Source organism: Stegostoma tigrinum, chromosome 3, assembly GCF_030684315.1.
Source record: "Stegostoma tigrinum isolate sSteTig4 chromosome 3, sSteTig4.hap1, whole genome shotgun sequence".
NCBI lineage: Eukaryota > Metazoa > Chordata > Chondrichthyes > Orectolobiformes > Stegostomatidae > Stegostoma > Stegostoma tigrinum.
This window is the reverse complement of record NC_081356.1, coordinates 86,857,187-86,875,746: the sequence shown is the minus strand read 5'-3', so window position 1 is coordinate 86,875,746 and position 18,560 is coordinate 86,857,187. Positions and strand designations below refer to the sequence as shown.

The 18,560-nt window shown below is 43.1% G+C and overlaps 1 long non-coding RNA gene across 1 annotated transcript in view; it reads left to right on the top strand.

Annotated features, from left to right (window-relative positions):
• The window catches only part of LOC125451287 (uncharacterized), a 113,291-nt gene that overhangs the window by 56,636 nt on the left and 38,095 nt on the right, over window positions 1-18,560 (top strand). The window lies entirely within an intron of this gene.

The following is an 18,560-nucleotide window of genomic DNA, read 5'->3' as shown; positions in this document are numbered from 1 at the left end:
AGAAATTATAACTGGATTCAAGAAGATTGGAGTCAAATGCAACCTCTGAGCAAGAGTAGGAAACTAAGGATCTACACTTAACACACCAAATAGTTGCACGAAAATAGTGGAGCGGATTGGGAGGCAGACACTGAAAAGGTCACAGGGTTGTAGTCATGGGTGGCTTCAACTTTCCAAATATTGATCAGAAACATTTTAGTTGTAATAGCTGAGATGGAGCAGATACTGTTCAGTGTGTTCAGGAAGGATTCCTGACACAGTATGTAGATAGACCAACACGAGGAGAGGCCACTTTGGATTTGGTACTTGGCAATGAACCAGATCAAGTGTTAGACCTGTTGATAGGAGAGCATTTTGGTGGTTGTGATCATAACTCTGTTCCTTTCACGATAGTCATGAATAAGGATTGCTACATACAGCAGGGTAAAGTTTATAATTGGGGGAAGGGAATTACAATTCAGTTAGGCAAGAAGTGGGTAACATAAGTTGGGAACAGATGCTGTCAGGGAAGAGCACCACAGAAATGTGGAAATTGTTTAAAGAATGCATACTGCATGTGCTCGATATGCTTGTTCCCAGCAGGCAGAGAAAATGCGTTTGAGTGACGGATTGTTCTCGAGGGAGGTCGAACAACTGGTTAAGAGGAAGAAGGAGGCTTATGTAAGGTTTAGAAAAAGAGGAATAGAAAAGGCTCGAGAAGGATACAAGTTATCCAGGAAGGAGCTGAAGAAAGGACTTAGGAGACGTTTAAGGGGGCATGAGAAAACCTTGGTGGACAGGATCAAGGAAAACGGTCGCTCAGTGGTTAGCACTGCAGCCTCACAGCTCCAGGGACCCGGGTTCGATTCCAGCCCTGGGCAACTGTCTGTGTGGAGTTTGCACATTTTCCCCGTGTCTGCATGGGTTTCCTCCAGGTGCTCCGGTTTCATCCCACAGTCCAAAGATGTGCAGGCTAGGTGGATTGGCCATGTTAAATTTCCTGTAGTGTTCAGGGGTGTGTGGATTATAGGTGAATGGGTCGGGGTGGGATGCTTCAAGGGGTGGTGTGGACCTGTTGGGCCGAATGGCCTGTTTCCACACTGTAGGGAATCTAATCTATAAAAAAAACTCCGAGGCTTTTTACATGTATGTACAGAACAAGAAAATGACCAGAGAAAGGGTAGGGCCGATCAAGGATTGCAAAGGGAGCCTAAAGAGATTGTAAACAGAGCCTAAAGAGATAGGAGAGATCCTTAATGAATACTTTTCTTCAGTATTCACAACTGAGGGGGACCCAGTTGTAAAGGAGGACAGTGTGAAACAGGCCGGTAGGCTAGAGGAAGTTGATATTCGTGAAGATGTGCTAGGAATTCGGAGGAAGTTCAAGATAGATAAGACCTGATGGGATTTATCCAAGGATTCTATGCGAAGCCAGGGACAAGATCGCAGGGCCTTTGGCGATGATCTTTTCGTCCTCACTGTCCTTGGGTACAGTGCCGGAAGATTGGAGAGAGGCAAACATCATTCTCCTGTTCAAAAAAGGGAATAGTGATATCCCTGGAAATTACAGGCCAGTTAGTCTTATGTCAGCCCTAGGCAAATTATTGGAAAGAGCTCTGAGAGTCAGGAATTATGATCACTTGGAAAAGCACAGCTTGATTTATGATAGTCAGCATGGATTTGTGAGGGGTAGATCATGCCTCACAAACCTTATTGAATTCTTTGAAGTGGTGACCAAACGTGCGGATGAAGGTAGAGCAGTGAATGTGGTATAAATGGATTTAAGGAAGGCGTTTGATAAGGTTCCCCATAGTAGGATCATGCAGAAAGTAAGGAGGCTTGGGATAGGGGGAAATGTGGCAGATTGGATTCAGAATTGGCTGACCCTTAGAAGACAAAGGGTGGTAGTGGACAGAAAATATTCAACATGGTGCTCAGTTACGAGTGGTGTACCACAAGAATCTGTTCTGGGCCCTCTTCTATTTGTGATTTTTGTAAATGATTTGGATGAAGGAGTGGAAGGGTGAATCAGTAAGTTCGCGGACGATATGAAGGTGGGTCTAGTTGTGGACAGTGCAGTGGGCTATTCCAGGTTACAAAGGAACATTGATAGAATGCAGAGCTGGGCTGAGAAGTGGCAGATTGATTTTAATCCTGATAAGTGTGAGGTGGTTCAATTTGGAAGGACAAACTTGAAAGCAGAATACAGAGTTAATGGAAAGATTGTTGGCAGTGTGGAGGAACAGAGGGATCTTGGGGTTCATGTTCACAGTTCCCTGACAGCTGCCACCCAGGTGGAAAGAGTCGTTAAGATGGCATATGGTGTGTTAGCTTTCATTAATAGAGGGAATGAGTTCAAGAGCTGTGAAGTTATGTTCCAGCTATACAAAAGCCTGGTTCAGCCACATCTGGAATATTATGTCCAGTTCTGGTCACCTCATCACAAGAAAGATGTGGAAGCATTGGAAAAGGTGCAGAGGAGATTTACCAGGATGTTGCCTGGAATGGAGGGAAGGTCTTATGAGGAAAGGTTGAGAGAGCTAGGGCTTTTCTTTTTAGAATGACGAAGGATGAGTGATGACTTGATGTACAAAATGATCAGACGTAATGATAGAGTAGACAGCCAGAGACTTTTTCCTTGGGTGGAAGTAACTTGTACAAGGGGACATAGTTTTAAAATGAAAGGAGGTAGATATCGGGGAGATGTCAGAGATAGATTCTTTACTCAGAGAATGGTAGGGGCGTAGAATGCATTGCCGGAAAGGGTAGTGGAGTCAGCCCCATTAGGGGCATTTAAGCGGCTATTAGATAGACATATGGATGATAGTACAAGGTAGTGGGGGAGGTTAGATAGACCTTAGGTTTCGGGTAAAAATTCGGCACAACATCATGGGCCAAAGGGCCTGGTGTGTGCTGTAATGTTCTATGTTCTATGTTCTACTTCATTTTTGATATGTCATATCTCTAATTACAGAGTACAGTTTCCCTTCATTTCCCTGAATAGAACACACTAACTGTAAAACTGCAATTTATACCTCATTAATTGACTATGAAATACTTTAGGTCCTCTTTGAGAGTGATGAAGCTTCATGCTCCAGTTTCCTGAGAGCCTGTGGTGCTGACAAGGAATCTTGTTTCTGACATCTATTTGGAAATTAGATGTGCACCACTTGTTAATTCTGTGTATGTGCACAAGTTCATATGTGTGTGTGTGTGTTGTGCATAAATGAATTGAAACCTGGTGCTGATATATTGGGATTTTTTAAAGAAAGGAGTACTATTTAATGAAGAGTCTGTGCAGATGGTCTGGAGTAACAAAATAATCATAATTAGCAAAAGAAAATGTTAGACTGCATCTCGTCTTTGTGATGTTGACACACTTGATCTGGAATATTTTAAACACATTTTTGTAATTAGAAGTTAGGCTCAGAATTTCAATGGATCTGCATGGAGTTAGGAACCGTAGTTCTAGTTGTTTGGGTGACGTGGGTATGGTTTGAAGTCCAAATGGTGTCTGAGACATGCACGTACTTCTTGGGCAGGTTGAGTGAGTTTCATTGATGAGGCATCAACATGCGTGCAGTGAATGCTGATCAGAGTTATCCAAAGTTGAAAATGCAACATGTAATGTCGACTTGACACCAGTACTTTCATTTTGGAGCTTGCCTCAGTTAATGCTATTTTCATAAACACATACTGTTGTAAATGCATTGGGTATTGGTAAAGAACAACACTGATGTCATATAAAGGTCTAATCAGTTGCTTATAGGTTAATGGCTGCTGATGTCTTCTGACAGTTATGACAGCTCTATATGGATTTGGGCTTTCTGTTGTTTCAAGTTTCAAAAGTCTATGGACAATGTGGCGTATGTTCAAGGATGTTTTGCTAATTTCTGACCCCTAAAAACAGCCATTTGATTCCAGACATTGTGCAGCCCTTGGCATTTCTCCTGGAATCTAACACGTCTGGGAAAATTAACAGTCTCATGGAAGTTGCAGAGAGGAGCAGAAGTTCTTCAAGGTGGGCATGCCTAGAAGAGATGTGGCAGTGAGTTAAATACTAAATAAGTGTGATCAGAGATAATGGGAACTGCAGATGCTGGAGAATCCAAGATAACAAAGTGTGAAGCTGGATGAACACAGCAGGCCAAGCAGCATCTCAGGAACACAAAAGCTGACGTTTCGGGCCGAGACCCTTCATCAGAGAGGGGGATGGGGTGAGGGTTCTGGAATAAATAGGGAGAAAGGGGGAGGCGGACCAAAGATGGAGAGAAAAGAAGATAGGTGGAGAGGAGAGTATAGGTGGGGAGGTAGGGAGGGGATAGGTCAGTCCAGGGAAGACGGACAGGTCAAGGAGGTGGGATGAGGTTAGTAGGTAGATGGGGGTGCGGCTTGGGGTGGGAGGAAGGGATGGGTGAGAGGAAGAACAGGTTAGGGAGGCAGAGACAGGTTGGACTGGTTTTGGGATGCAGTGGGTGGAGGCGAAGAGCTGGGCTGGTTGTGTGGTGCAGTGGGGGGAGGGGACGAACTGGGCTGGTTTAGGGATGCGGTGGGGGAAGGGGAGATTTTGAAGCTGGTGAAGTCCATATTGATACCATTAGGCTGCAGGGTTCCCAAGTGGAATATGAGTTGCTGTTCCTGCAACCTTCGGGTGGCATCATTGTGGCACTGCAGGAGGCCCATGATGGACATGTCATCTAAAGAATGGGAGGGGGAGTGGAAATGGTTTGCGACTGGGAGGTGCAGTTGTTTATTGCGAACCGAGCGGAGGTGTTCCACAAAGCGATCCCCAAGCCTCCGCTTGGTTTCCTCAATGTAGAGGAAGCCACACCGGGTACAGTGGATGCAGTATACCACATTGGCAGATGTGCAGGTGAACCTCTGCTTAATGTGGAATGTCATCTTGGAGCCTGGGATAGGGGTGAGGGAGGAGGTGTGGGGACAAGTGTAGCATTTTGCTATCTTTATAAGTAGATGCTAAAACTTCTATAAAATAGAACGTATGCACAAAGGGAAGTATTTGCCATATAAACACCAGTCTATTTGAATGTAAATCCACTTTGAAATTTTAACTTTATAAACTTACCGATTTGGAAAAAATCTTCAAATTAAGTGTTACCAGTAAAATAAAGTAATAAAACCATTTAGTAAGTCAGCTTCATGCATTGATGCATTTCAGTTCCATCTCATTTCTGCAAGTGTAGTTGGTTTTGGTGACCTTTTGCATCTTACAGAATTAATGGAATGAGTTTTCAGTTTCATACAATTTTTAACTATTCATTTGAATTTCATGAAAATGATAACTAATTTTTTTCATCCTGTGTGCTAGATAGTCTTCAATGGTTAAATCTAGTTGGTCCCCTGGAAACTAATTAAAACAGTGTAATTGGAAAGAAACTTGTTTCCATAAATGAAATACTGGGTATTATCATTAATGATTGATATCACGTACATTTTCTTTTTATATATTCACAAGACTAACATATATTACGTAGTCTAGAAAGATTATCCAGCCCAATTAAGGTGAACATTTCAGCACCAGAAATTCCTTGGGGTTTTTAATGATATGGCACAATCAGCACTTTGACCAAGAATATAAATCCTTCAGTTTAACCGAATTAATAAATTCTTCTCCTGAGCATTAAGTTCAGTGTTTTGAAAATGTCAGACTGCAAATACAAATGTGTAGCTATTTGTCCCCAAGCAAATTTCTCCTCAAGACTTTCCTGCCCAGGAGATGCAAAATGTTACATTGAAAGCCCATAAAGCCACCAAAAATCATCATTTTTTTTTGCTATATTATATGCTTTTCAGCAATGGCTTGTCTCAATCCTAAATTAGGAGTGTGTGTCGTGGAGATCACAAAATTATGGCGAAATTAAAGCCAAGACAAATTAAGACAGGTTAAAAAGGGTGATCAAAGGAGTATCTACAAAGTAGGCCTTAAAGGTGGAGGGGGAGAGGGAGCAGTATGTTCACAGATGGGATTGCGGCATGAAAAACCTACAGTCCTGGAGGCATAGCCACCAATGATGGGGTGAAGGCAGCTAGTTGCACAATGTTCAGGAATCATAGAATGGTGTGTTCAGAATGGGGTGAGGATGGGGATGGTAACAGTTGTACAAGCTAGAAGGTGGGGTTAGAGAAAGGATAGTCATTGAGAGATTTTGAATGTTAAAATCATTGAGTTTCAGTTTAGAGCAAAATGTATGCATCTAAATGTTCATGTAACAAAGCCATAGCAATCCACAAAACAATGATAGTTGTATTGCTTCAGAACAAATTCAATACAATACCCTAACAATATGAAAGCAAAGGTAGCAAAATAATACCTTAAATAATATCTTAGATGAATCGTGGTTGGGATGGGAAACAGATGCCAGGCACGATAAATTAAATTGTGATCAGATCCACATTGTTAGTTCTTAAGCATGCAAAAATAAATTATGCATACATCATATAAAACAGATTACAGGGAAATGAAGACTGGGAGTAAATAGATGAAGAGTCATCTGATGCAATAAACACCACCCTAGACTAGATTAGTCAAATGTCTTATTTCTGTTATAAATTTTATAAAATCCAATGTAATTTTTAAACCCATGTCCCTAATTTGCACATTTAGCAAAATAAACAATATATCTGTATTGATCTTTGTTCACTTCTTTCATAACCTAGTAATTAGGGAACCTAGAAATCTTTACTTTTGCAAATAAATCTTTTGAAATTTAAATACTTTGCATTTCAGAAACATATGATAATAACTTAAAGAAGTGTGACCAATGTGGACTACGGTGAAATAGAGGTCAGAATTGGGCGACAATTTCAGTGAGGTCCATCTCAATATTGTGATCATCTCACTCCGTCTTTATGTTTTTTCACAAGTGGTATGGTGAGATTCTTGCTAGACCAGGTGCCAATTGATGTTTATTATTGGTTGTTCGATGAGATAATTGGAACTGCAGATGCTAGAGAATCCAAGAATACAAAGTGTGAAGCTGGATGAACACAGCAGACCACGCAGCATCTTAGGAGCACAAAAACTGACGTTTCAGGCCTAAACTCTTTATCAGAAAAGGGGGCCGGGGAGAGGGTTGTGAAATAAATAGGGAGAGAGGGGGAGGCGGATCGAAGATGGATGGAGGAGAAGATAGGTGGAGAAGAGACAGACAAGTTAAAGAGACGGGGATGGAGCCTGTAGAGGTGAGTGTAGGTGGGGAGGTAGGGAGGGGATAGGTCAGTCCGGGGAGGACGGACTGTTCAAGGGGGCATGATGAGGTTAGTAGGTAGGGAATGGAGGTCTGGCTTGAAGCAGGAGGAGGGGATGGGTGAGAGGAAGAACAGGTTAGGGAGGCGGGGAGGAGCTGGGCTGGTTTTGGGATGCAGTGGGGGGCAGGGAGATTTTGAAGCTTGTGAAACCCATATTGATACCATTGGGTTGCAGGGTTCCCAACCACAATATGAGTTGCTGTTCCTGCAACCTTTGGGTGGTATCATTGTGGCACTGCAGGAGGCCCAGGATGGACATGTCGTCTAAGTTGTTTATTGCAAACCGAGCGTAGGTGTTCTGCAAAGCAGTCCCCAAGCCTCCTATTGATTTCTCCAATGTAGAGGAAGTCCCAACGGGTACAGCGGATACAGTATACCACATTGGCAGATGTGCAGGTGAACATCTGCCTGATGTGGAGAGTCTGCTTGAGACCTGGGATGGGGGTGAGGGAGGAGGTGTGGGGGCGAGTGTAGCGCTTCCTGCGGTTGCAGGGGAAAGTGCCGGGTGTAGTGGGGTTGGAGGGGAGTGTGGAATGGACAGGGGAGTCACGGAGAGAGTGGTCTCTCCGGAAAGCAGACAAGGGTGGGGACGGAAAGGGTGGTGGTGTTGGATTGCAGATGGTGGAAGTGTCGGAGGATGATGCGTTGGATCCAGAGGTTGGTGGGGTGGTATGTGAGGACGAGGGGGATTCTCTTTTGGCGGTTATTGCGGGGATGGGGTGTGAGGGATGAGTTGCGGGAAATGCAGGAGACACGGTCGAGGGCGTTCTCGATGACTGTGGGGGGGATGTTGCGGTCCTTGAAGAATGAGGACATCTGAGATGTACGGGAGTGGAATACCTCATCCTGGGAGCAGATGCGGCAGAGGTGAAGGAATTGGGAATTAAATGCCATGTTAACACCACAACTCACTTCATTAATATTCACATTCCCATCTTATTAAGTTCGCCAAACAGGCTCGAAATCAGAAAAGCTCAATAAGGAAACCAGAGTGTGTACCTGCTGAATTCAACTTGCTACTGGCTCTGAACTACCTCCAAGTTGCCCATGACCAAAGCACAGCCCTGAGGCTTTATATACAGGCATGAATCCCACTCTCACTCCTCCTACATGGACGCTGGCATCCAACATCTGTAAGTCCATCCCAGTACTTCTATTTTTAACTGGCAATGCACTTTGGAAGCAGCCACTTGTTTTGCAGGGCACACCAGCAACTTGCACAGAAAAACTGCAGCAGGATCATTTTGTGCACAGGGCCTGGCGCCCAGCTCTTACAAATGGACTAGCCTGCATCTTTGGAATGTTTGTTTTCTCTCTTAGCACTCACTCAATTCGCACAATATAGCATCTATCTCCTTGCTCAAAGTGTCCTTGCCTTGCCTCGATTTGCCATGTCTTATCAATTAGTACACACACAGAACCAGGCAGCTTGTCTTGTTTGTCAGCAGTCCTCAGTTTAAGGGGCTGACAGCTTGCAGTACAACAGTGTGCTACATTCATCTGACACCTGCTCCAATGCCAGTAACTAATACAGCAAACACACTGCATGTGTAACAAGCAGGCTGCCATGTATCCAACTCTAAGGGAGTAGTCCTCAATGAAGGCCATGGAGGTCCCCAGTAGTCAGGGAATGCTGGCACGGTAAGTCAAAGACAGCCTCCCATAATAGTCTGTACAAGAGTGGGGCCACCCATAATAGCCTGGGAGATTGGTCACGGTCACCTACTGGGCTAGAAGGGAGTTGGTGAGGAGTCTGTGCCTCTGCAGTTCCGAGAGTGGATTGTGATTAGCCTGGTACCATGGTACCCAGTCTGGGGTGTAGGGCTAATGCAGTTGGGGAAACGTAGGCCACGGTCAGTCTATCAGGTCTGGCCTCAAAGTTTATGGGGGAAGGTGAAAGGAGGTTGGGGATGAAAAAGCAGCCACAGGCATGGCACTGAGCCTTAGCACTTTAGTCACTCTCTGAAGGAAAGCGTCGGCTCTTAAATCTGTGTCGGCACTCAACACATTGTCACGCCATTCTGCAGCAAGTCATGGAGAGACATGAGACTTCATGGATTGAGATTTGCATACTGAGCTGACAACATTAGGGAGACCAATGAGTACACATGGCTTTGGGTGCTGGTGCCCCTCCTGGATGGTGATCCCTAAAGTTTGGATCCAGAAAGGATATGCAGTAAGATAGGTCAGAAATTGGACATGGGAGCTGCCAAAGGGCAGGATAAGCAATTAATGAGGTACATTTAGTGAGATTCAGTGAAAGAGCTTTGAGACTTGCAGTGACAAATCATGCCAAAATATTCAATGCAACATAGACTTAACAAAAAAAAAGTAAGATTCAACCCATAGGACAGAGCCTTTTTTTTAAAGAAGAATCCCTACAGTTTAGAAATAGGCCCTTCGGCCCAACAAATCCACACTGATCCTCAGGGTATCCCACTCAGTCCCATCACCCTATACCCCACCTAATCCACTCACCCCTGAACACTCCAAGCAATTTAGCATGGCCAATCCACCTAGCCTCCACTTTTTTGGAATGTGGGAGGAAACCAGAGCACCCAGAGGAAACCCACACAGACATGGGGAGAATGTGCAAACTCCACACAGACAGTTGCACGAGGCTGGAATCAAACCTGGGCCTCTGGCGCTGTGAGGCAGCAGTGCTAACCACTGAGACACCATGAGGGATTGAGGATCTCTTGCCAGTTGGAGAGCCAGTGAGAGACCTGTCTTGGCTCTTATCTGGAACTGAATCACAAGCCAGTCAAAGAATGATAAATCCATTGATGGGTGTTCTCCTAGAGTCAAGATCTTGTGGGCACAGATTTCAGCCACTGAGAGATGTCAGAGGCTAGCAGCTCTTCTGTTCAGTGGTAGCCATGGGGATGCCTTGGCTGCAGTTGGAGAGGCAGTTTCCAGTGTCCTGGAACCATAGAGTAAGCTAAGCTACAGACGGGTAATGTTGGGAGGGGTTTTGTAGGGTAGTGGTTGCAGGGAGAGGGTTTAGCAGGGGATCGAACAAAAACAGCGATTAGGGTGGATTCTCGTAGACCTCATCACCTCCTGATGTTGAATTAGCCAGTTGGGCACTGAGAACTGAAAGACCTCTCCCAAGGAGCTGCCAAGTTTGTTGTACAGCTGTAGAAAAACATGCACCATGTGTCAACAGGCTCATCTGCAGCTGGGTTTATACCCACTACAGTGGAATGAAACCCGTTGGTGGCCACTTATGGCTCTCAACTAGCATTGGGCCTTTATGCCCACTACTTAACTCTAGTAGAGGCAGCAATGTGCCAGGGTTCATGCATGCTGATATCCTGCCTAATTAAATGCCACTTCCACTTTAAAGCTGAGGAATGATCAGGTTCACCACTTTAGCTTGTAACCTCCCAGAAACAAAACATCCTTCCTGTAATTAGGAACCAGAATATGAACACTCTTCCAGATGTGGTCTGACCAGTGGCTCGTAAAGTAACAATATTTATAGGTCTTGTGACGAAGTGCAATCTGCAACATTGATTTTCTACCACAGTTTAATTGTCGAAATTTGAATAAACCTGGTTTGTAGTTTATAGTCTAAATCTCTCGTGATTTATATCTTACCTTTCTGTGTGAATCAAAAATTATTTCACATTTGTTTATAGTGGCTAAACACGAAGATGGTAGTTTCATAAATTTACATATTACAACCACTCTCACTTCTCCCCCTTACTAACTGGTTGTTTAATTCACATTCAACACAATGAGTATTTTTATTCCCATTCCAGTTTACTTAATCTATATTCCGTTAAAGGTGAAGTTGCCATACTGGACTGGACTGAAAGGTTGCTCTTTCAGTAGACAGACATTGCTTAATTTGAGGGTCACCATTCCTCAGGTTAGGGGAGAAGTTGATAAGGAAAATTCTACATCTTAATCTTAGCTGGTGGGGGAATTGGCCCCATGACGTTGCCATCACTCTGCATTGCAAACCAGTATCCAGCCAACTGAGCTATCTAACCCCCATTAATATATTCTATATTCTACCTGGGAATTTCTTAGAAGAGGTGTTCATAAAGTCAGGGCTACTGCCCTAGCTCTGATTAGATTTTCCAGTGAGTGTAATTTACTCTCTTGATGGGCAGGCTAAGATTATGCATTGAGATAGTTTACAATACGCAACTGAGGGGCTGATAGACCTCTTTAACAGGTTCACCAGCTCTATAAATGGGCCACACTGATAGCTATTTAAGTCCCTGGTCCTGGCATAAATGGAGCAGTAGCATTGTTTACTCTGCCATGTTAACTATTGTCATCTTGGGTGCGGTCCTGGGAAGGGTGGCTAGTGTGTAAGACTTCCTCAAAATTTGCAAAGCCACTGAGAAAAAGGACAGAAACATAATGTTGTGAGCTTGACAATTTCCTTATTGTGCAGCATTATGCAAGCTGACCTGGAGAGATCTGCAGAATCTACCAACCAGATAAACAATGCCATGAAGCAAAGGCTACCAGCAATATACCACTGAGCAGAGAACAGATTCAGTGATATTTATAGAGGAGACATCAGACATGAGGAAAATGAAATGAAGGACATGTCATATTTTAGAATTATCTCAATGCTTCACACCCAAGCAATTATTTTGAAAATGCAAATGTTGAAAATAATCAAATTATTTTTACATACAGTAGGAAGTTACAATGCTATTCGTATGAATAGTTAGTTATCTGCTTTGGTTAGTGTGGATTCATGAAATATAGTCAGCCAGGACACTAGGAGTTTGTCTTGTGAGCAGAATTAAAGTATTTCTAAGGACTACCCTCACTCTAGAGGTCACTTTTGAAATGTCTGAAAATGCACCAGAACAGCTGTTAAGAAAAAATTCAGATATCTCTCAATGGTGCCTCACACAGGAATCTGCAGTCAAAGCCACGACTTACCCTCTAGTGACAGTATATATGCAGAAGCACATGAATAACTGGGCAGCTTCAAAGTCACCATCTGTTCCCACAGTTCATCCTATTATCGTTTTCTGGCTTTGCCAGAGATATTCTTTGTACTGTTGTTCATTATTTGACCTATGTTAATGAACTTAACTCAGTGGAAAGGACACAGATCCTTTCACGTTCTCCTGGCCTCTGGGTTGTGCAAGGTTATTACATTCTATCAGGCCATAAGAATTGGGCAATAAACAACAAATTAGGTTTATTCAAATTAAAAAGAAACAGTCCTGGTAAATCAATGTGGCAGATTGTATTTAATTCTAGAACCTATAAATTACACCACTCTCAATAAAGAAATAATGAAATCTCCAAATAATATTGAGCTGTAACCTGTTCTATAATACAACACTTACATGTAGAATAGTTTACTTTTGCAGAAACTAAGGAAAATCAACTTTACATCAAACAAACATCAGACCTATTTAATGTTCATTTCCCCCAGCCTTTCTTCTTTGGTCTCATTAAACTAAGAAAATGGGTAGGATTCAGAAGAAATCCTTCTAAACAGTTAAATGAAAAAAATGCATTTCTTGGAAAATTCAATGACAGAAAAAGCTGGGAATAACAGGTCCATCAACTGTAAACGTACAAAATGTAAAACTGCAAACGAATTGTTTTCCTTTATAGTGATCATTCTGCACCCAATATCCTTTCTCCTTACAAATACTGACTGACATGCTGGTCATTTCAAGTTCTTATCTGTTTTTGTTTCTGTGTTCCAGCGTTTTCAGCTTTCTTTATGGCTCTGCTGTTTGATTTATAGCCCACTCTCAGAATGCCAGTCTTGAAGATATTTTGCTCCTCAACGCATCACAATTTTCATTTATCTCTCTTAGTCTGCCAGCTATAACATTAGAAGAGCCATTTCAGGCACAATGGGCAGAAAGCCTCCTTCTCAGCTATAACTGTCCACTGACTCTGTGCCTATCATTGCAGTCCCTTACCCCTTTTTTTCATTTTGAGAGTGAGCAGTAATCAGTGCTGCCTCTGTTCTATTTTTCAGTTCTGATGAAGGATCTATGTCATAAACATTGTTCTGTTCTTTGTCTTCACAAGTGTTAATGAACTTTCCCACTTCTGCTCTTAGCTCAAAAGGAAGGAATAGTGTTTAAATGTAAAAGTCATGTTAGGGCACATTGACAGGTGCTAGACACAAATAAATACCCGTAATTACTTTGGAAGTGATCACTGCAAAGCTCTTACAAAAATAAATTTCATTTTCGATGTATGAACAATTGTCTAGAGTCGCAGTAACACATGTGCTACGTAGGATACAATTTATAGATTTAAAACTGGGCAACCATGAAGTGTTGTGAATAAAGTATGTGCCTCACTCCTTGATCACTCTGAAGATAGGAGATCAACTCTGGTTCAGCATAGAATGTAAAAGGGCAAATAGCTATATCTAAAAAATGAGAAATAAACTTATTACACAGGACTGGAAAATTGCAAACATTTGCCCTTGTTCAAAATAGATTGTAAAGAGAAGTTCAGCAATTACAGAGTAGAAAATTTAACATTGGTGGTGGAGAAGGCTTTGAGAAACAATAAGTAAATGTTGAATTAATAGGCATATGACAAATATGGGTTAATTTAGAAGAGTCAGTAAAGACTTGTTAAGGGACAGTGGTATATAACCAGCTGGAGTTTTTTTGAAGAAGTAATAGAGAGATTTGGTGCAGTGTGCATGGACTACTAAAAGGCATTTGATACTATACCATGCAATGCACATGTGAAGAAAGTTATCAATCATGGGATTAAATAGACAGTAGCAATATGGGTGCAAATTAACTGAGGGATAGAAAACAGAATGTTGGTTAATGTGTAATTTTTGGGCTGGATGAGGACTTATAGTGGAGGTTTCCAAGGGTCAATATTGGGATTCTTGCTTTTACTGAAATTAAAGATTAATGATCTATTTCTATGGTGTGCAGAGAGTAATTTCAATGCTTATTGACAATACAAAAATGGTGAACATTGTAAATTATGTAAAAGACAAAGTAGAACTTCAAAACTAAAAATAAATCGGTGTCTGTTATGTGTGTTAATTTAGGCTGTAGGTTACAGAAGAATCATGATTAAGTTGTGGAATGGGCAGATAGGTGGCAGCTGAAGTTCAATATGGAGAAGTGTGTGGCAAGACGTTTTGATATAAAGAATGTAGGGAAGCAGTAGGGAGAGTGACTTTGGTGTAAATGTGCATAAATAAATAAAGATGGCTAGGGAATTAGAGAAAGCGATTAATAAAGCATATACTGTTCTGGCTTTACTGTTCAAAAATTTATCCAGCCTGGCCTTAAAAACTTTCAGTGAGGTATCTCCAACAGCTTCACTGGGCAGGGAATTCACAGATTCACAACCCTTTGGGTGAAGAAGTTCCTCCTGACCTCAGTCCTACACCTGCTTCCCTTTAATTTGAGGCAATGCCCTCTAGTCTTCGTTTCACCTGCTAGCGGAAACAACCGCCCTGCCTCCACCTTATCTATTCCCTTCATCAGCTTATATGTTTCTATACGATCTCCCCTCATTCTTCTGAATTCCAATTAGTATAATCCCAGTCTCTCCTCATAATCCAACCCTCTCAACTCTGGAATCAATCGAGTGAATCTCCTCTGCACCCTCTCCAGTGCAAGTATATCTCTTCTCAAGTAAGGAGACCAAAACTGCACACAGTACTCCAGGTGTGGCCTCACCAGGACCCTGTACAGCTGCAGCATAGCCTCCCTGTTTTTAAACTCCATCCCTCTTGCAATGGCAGACAAAATTCCATTTGTCTTTTAAATTACCTGCTGCACCTGCAATCCTACTTTTAGTGATTCATGCATGAGGACACCCAAGTCCCCCTGCACAGTAGTGTGCTGCAATGTTTTACCATTTGAAACATAGTCCATTTTACTGTTATTCCTACCAAAATGGATGACCTCACATTTATCAACATTGTGCTCCATCTGCCAGACCTTTTCCCACTCATTTAGACTATCTCTATCCCTCTGCAGACTTTCAGAGTCTTTTGTACACTTCGCTCTACCACTCACCTTAGTGTCATCTGCAAATTTTGACACACCACACTTAGTCCCCAACTGCAAATCATCTATGTAAATTGTGAACAATTGCAGTCCCAACACTGATCCCTGAGGCACACCATTAGTCACTGACCGCCAACCAGAAAAACACACATTTACCCCTACTCTTTGCTTTCTACTGGTCAACCAAACCTCTATCCGTGTCAATACATTACCTCTAATACCATGCAACTTTATCTTACGTAGCAGCCTTTGGTGGGGCACCTTGTCAAATGCCTTCTGGAAATCTAGATACACCACATCCACAGGCTCCCCATTGCCCACCATGCAAGTAATGTCCTCAAAGAATTCCACCAAATTTGCTAAACATGGCCTACCCTTCATGAACCCATGCTGGGTGTTCCCAATGGGACAGATGTCTTCCTATTTTTTCCTTAATGATAGATTCAAGCATTTTCTCCACTACCGAAGTTAAGCTAACTGGCCTATAGTAACCTGCTTTTTGTCTATTTCCTTTTTTAAACAGTGGTGTCACATTGGCTGTTTTCCAATCTGCAGGAACCACCCCAGAGTCCAGCGAATTTTGGTAAATAATTATTAGTACATTTGCTATTTCCCCCATCACCTCTTTTAGTACCCTGGGATGCATTTCATCAGGGCCAGGAGACTTGCCTACCTTTAGCCCCATTAGCTTGCCCAGCACTGCCTCCTTAGTGATAATGATTAGTTGCCAGAGGAAGTGCTGTAGGCTGGTATAATTAAAACATTTAAAAGGCATTTGGGCAGGTACTTGAATAGGAAAGGTTTACAGGGATATGGACCAAATACAGACAGATGGTACTAGTTCAGTTTGGGAAACCTGGTTGGTGTGGACAAGCTGGACAAAAGGGTCTGTTTCCATGCTTTATGACTCTATGACTGTATTTAGACCAAATCCACTAATTGAATTGCATGTAGATGCTCTATTTTCAATAATGTGACATTCAAAGTGCAGTGTAATAGTTCAAGAAGTACAAGTATTCATGCCCCCAGTGTAAATGAACAGATATAGCTTTGATTTAAAATAAACTTAAATCAGTGCCAGTTGTACATGTGTTATTTTAGGCACTGATCTGTGGTTACAGAAGAATCATGATTCCCTCTATCCTCTTCCAAAGTCCAACATGCAAATGCTTGGTATTTTTGGCAATCACCCTTCTACCCTTTTATGTTGCAATATTGCATGCAGCATACTACAACTAGTTCAACAACTACAAGCTTCATTAAGGCATCCCAAACATTGCTTTAGCAAAGCTGTAGTGAGTATTAGGCTTAGAAAGGGGTGTTTTCATTATAACACAGAGCAAAAGCTGTATAAAACAAGAACCCAGGGATTGGGGGGTCATGGAAAGGAGCATTGAGATGAGAAGCAAATTGGACAGCACCCTGTGTTGAAGAAAACATGAAGTATAGATTGTGTTTAAATTAGAACAGAACTCCCGGCATTTCTTTTTCATGGCTTTCTTTACCAGCTTTGAGGAAAACATTGAATTACTGGCAAAAACACTCTGTAGTACTGAAATACATAGACCATTCAGTTCAACTGGTCTATTCTGTTGTTTGTATTCCTCACAAGCTTTCTCCCAACTCTCTTCATCCAACCTTATCAGAATATCCTTCTATCCTCATTTCCTCCTCTAGCATTTCCTAAAATAATATTTTCCTCAATCATTCTATCTATTTCTATTTTCCATACCATTTTTTAGGTGAAGATATTGTTCCTGAATTCCTTATTAATACTGACTGACTAATTAATATTTAAGTATTGGTGAAAAATTCTGATTTTAGCAAATCATTATCTTGCACTCATCAAGCCAATTCACAAGAACATCGATTCAAGGGGAAAACTAACATTGGTGCTACATGAAAGCAAGTGCACCCGTCTCAGGCAACCAGCTTGTAACTGATAATAAAATGTGAGGCTGGATGAACACAGCAGGCCAAGCAGCATCTCAGGAGCACAAAAGCTGACGTTTCGGGCCTAGACTGATGAAGGGTCTAGGCCCGAAACGTCAGCTTTTGTGCTCCTGAGATGCTGTTTGGCCTGCTGTGTTCATCCAGCCTCACATTTTATTATCTTGGAATCTCCAGCATCTGCAGTTCCCATTATCTCTCAGCTTGTAACTGATGTCCATTTCAAGCCCACTGACTCCCACAGCTACCTAGAATACACCTCCTCCCACCCACCCTCCTGCAAAAATTCCATCCCCTATTCCCAATTCCTCCGCCTCCGCCGCATCTGCTCCCACGATAAGACATTCCACTCCCGCACATCCCAGATGTCCAAGTTCTTTAAGGACCGCAACTTTCCCCCCACAGTGATCGAGAACGCAATTGACCGCGTCTCCCGTATTTCCCGCAACACATCCCTCACACCCCGCCCCCACCACAACCGCCCCAAGAGGATCCCCCTCGTTCTCACACACCACCCTACCAACCTCCGGATACAACGCATTATCCTCCGACACTTCCGCCATTTACAATCCGACCCCACCACCCAAGACATTTTTTCCATCCCCTCCCCTGTCTGCTTTCTGGAGAGACCACTCTCTCCGTGACTCCCTTGTTCGCTCCACACTGTCCTCCAACCCCACCACACCCGGCACCTTCCCCTGCAACAGCAAGAAATGCTACACTTGCCCCCACACCTCCTCCCTCACCCCCACCCCAGGCCCCAAGATGACATTTCACATTAAGCAGAGGTTCACCTGCACATCTGCCAATGTGGTATACTGCATCCACTGTACCCGGTGCGGCTTTCTCTACATTGGGGAAACCAAGCGGAGGCTTGGGGACCGCTTTGCAGAACACCTCCGCTCAGTTTGCAACAAACAACTGCAGCTCCCAGTCGCAAACCATTTCCACTCCCCCTCCCATTCTTTAGATGACATGTCCATCATGGGCCTCCTGCACTGCCACAATGATGCCACCCGAAGGTTGCAGGAACAGCAACTCATATTCCGCCTGGGAGCCCTGCAGCCATATGGTATCAATGTGGACTTCACCAGTTTCAAAATCTCCCCTTCCCCTACTGCATCCCTAAACCAGCCCAGTTCGTCCCCTCCACCCACTGCACCACACAACCAGCCCAGCTCTTCCCCTCCCCCCACTGCATCCCAAAACCAGTCCAACCTGTCTCTGCCTCCCTAACCGGTTCTTCCTCTCACCCATCCCTTCCTCCCACCCCAAGCCGCACCCCCAGCTACCTACTAACCTCATCCCACTTCCTTGACCTGTCCGTCTTCCCTGGACTGACCTATCCCCTCCCTA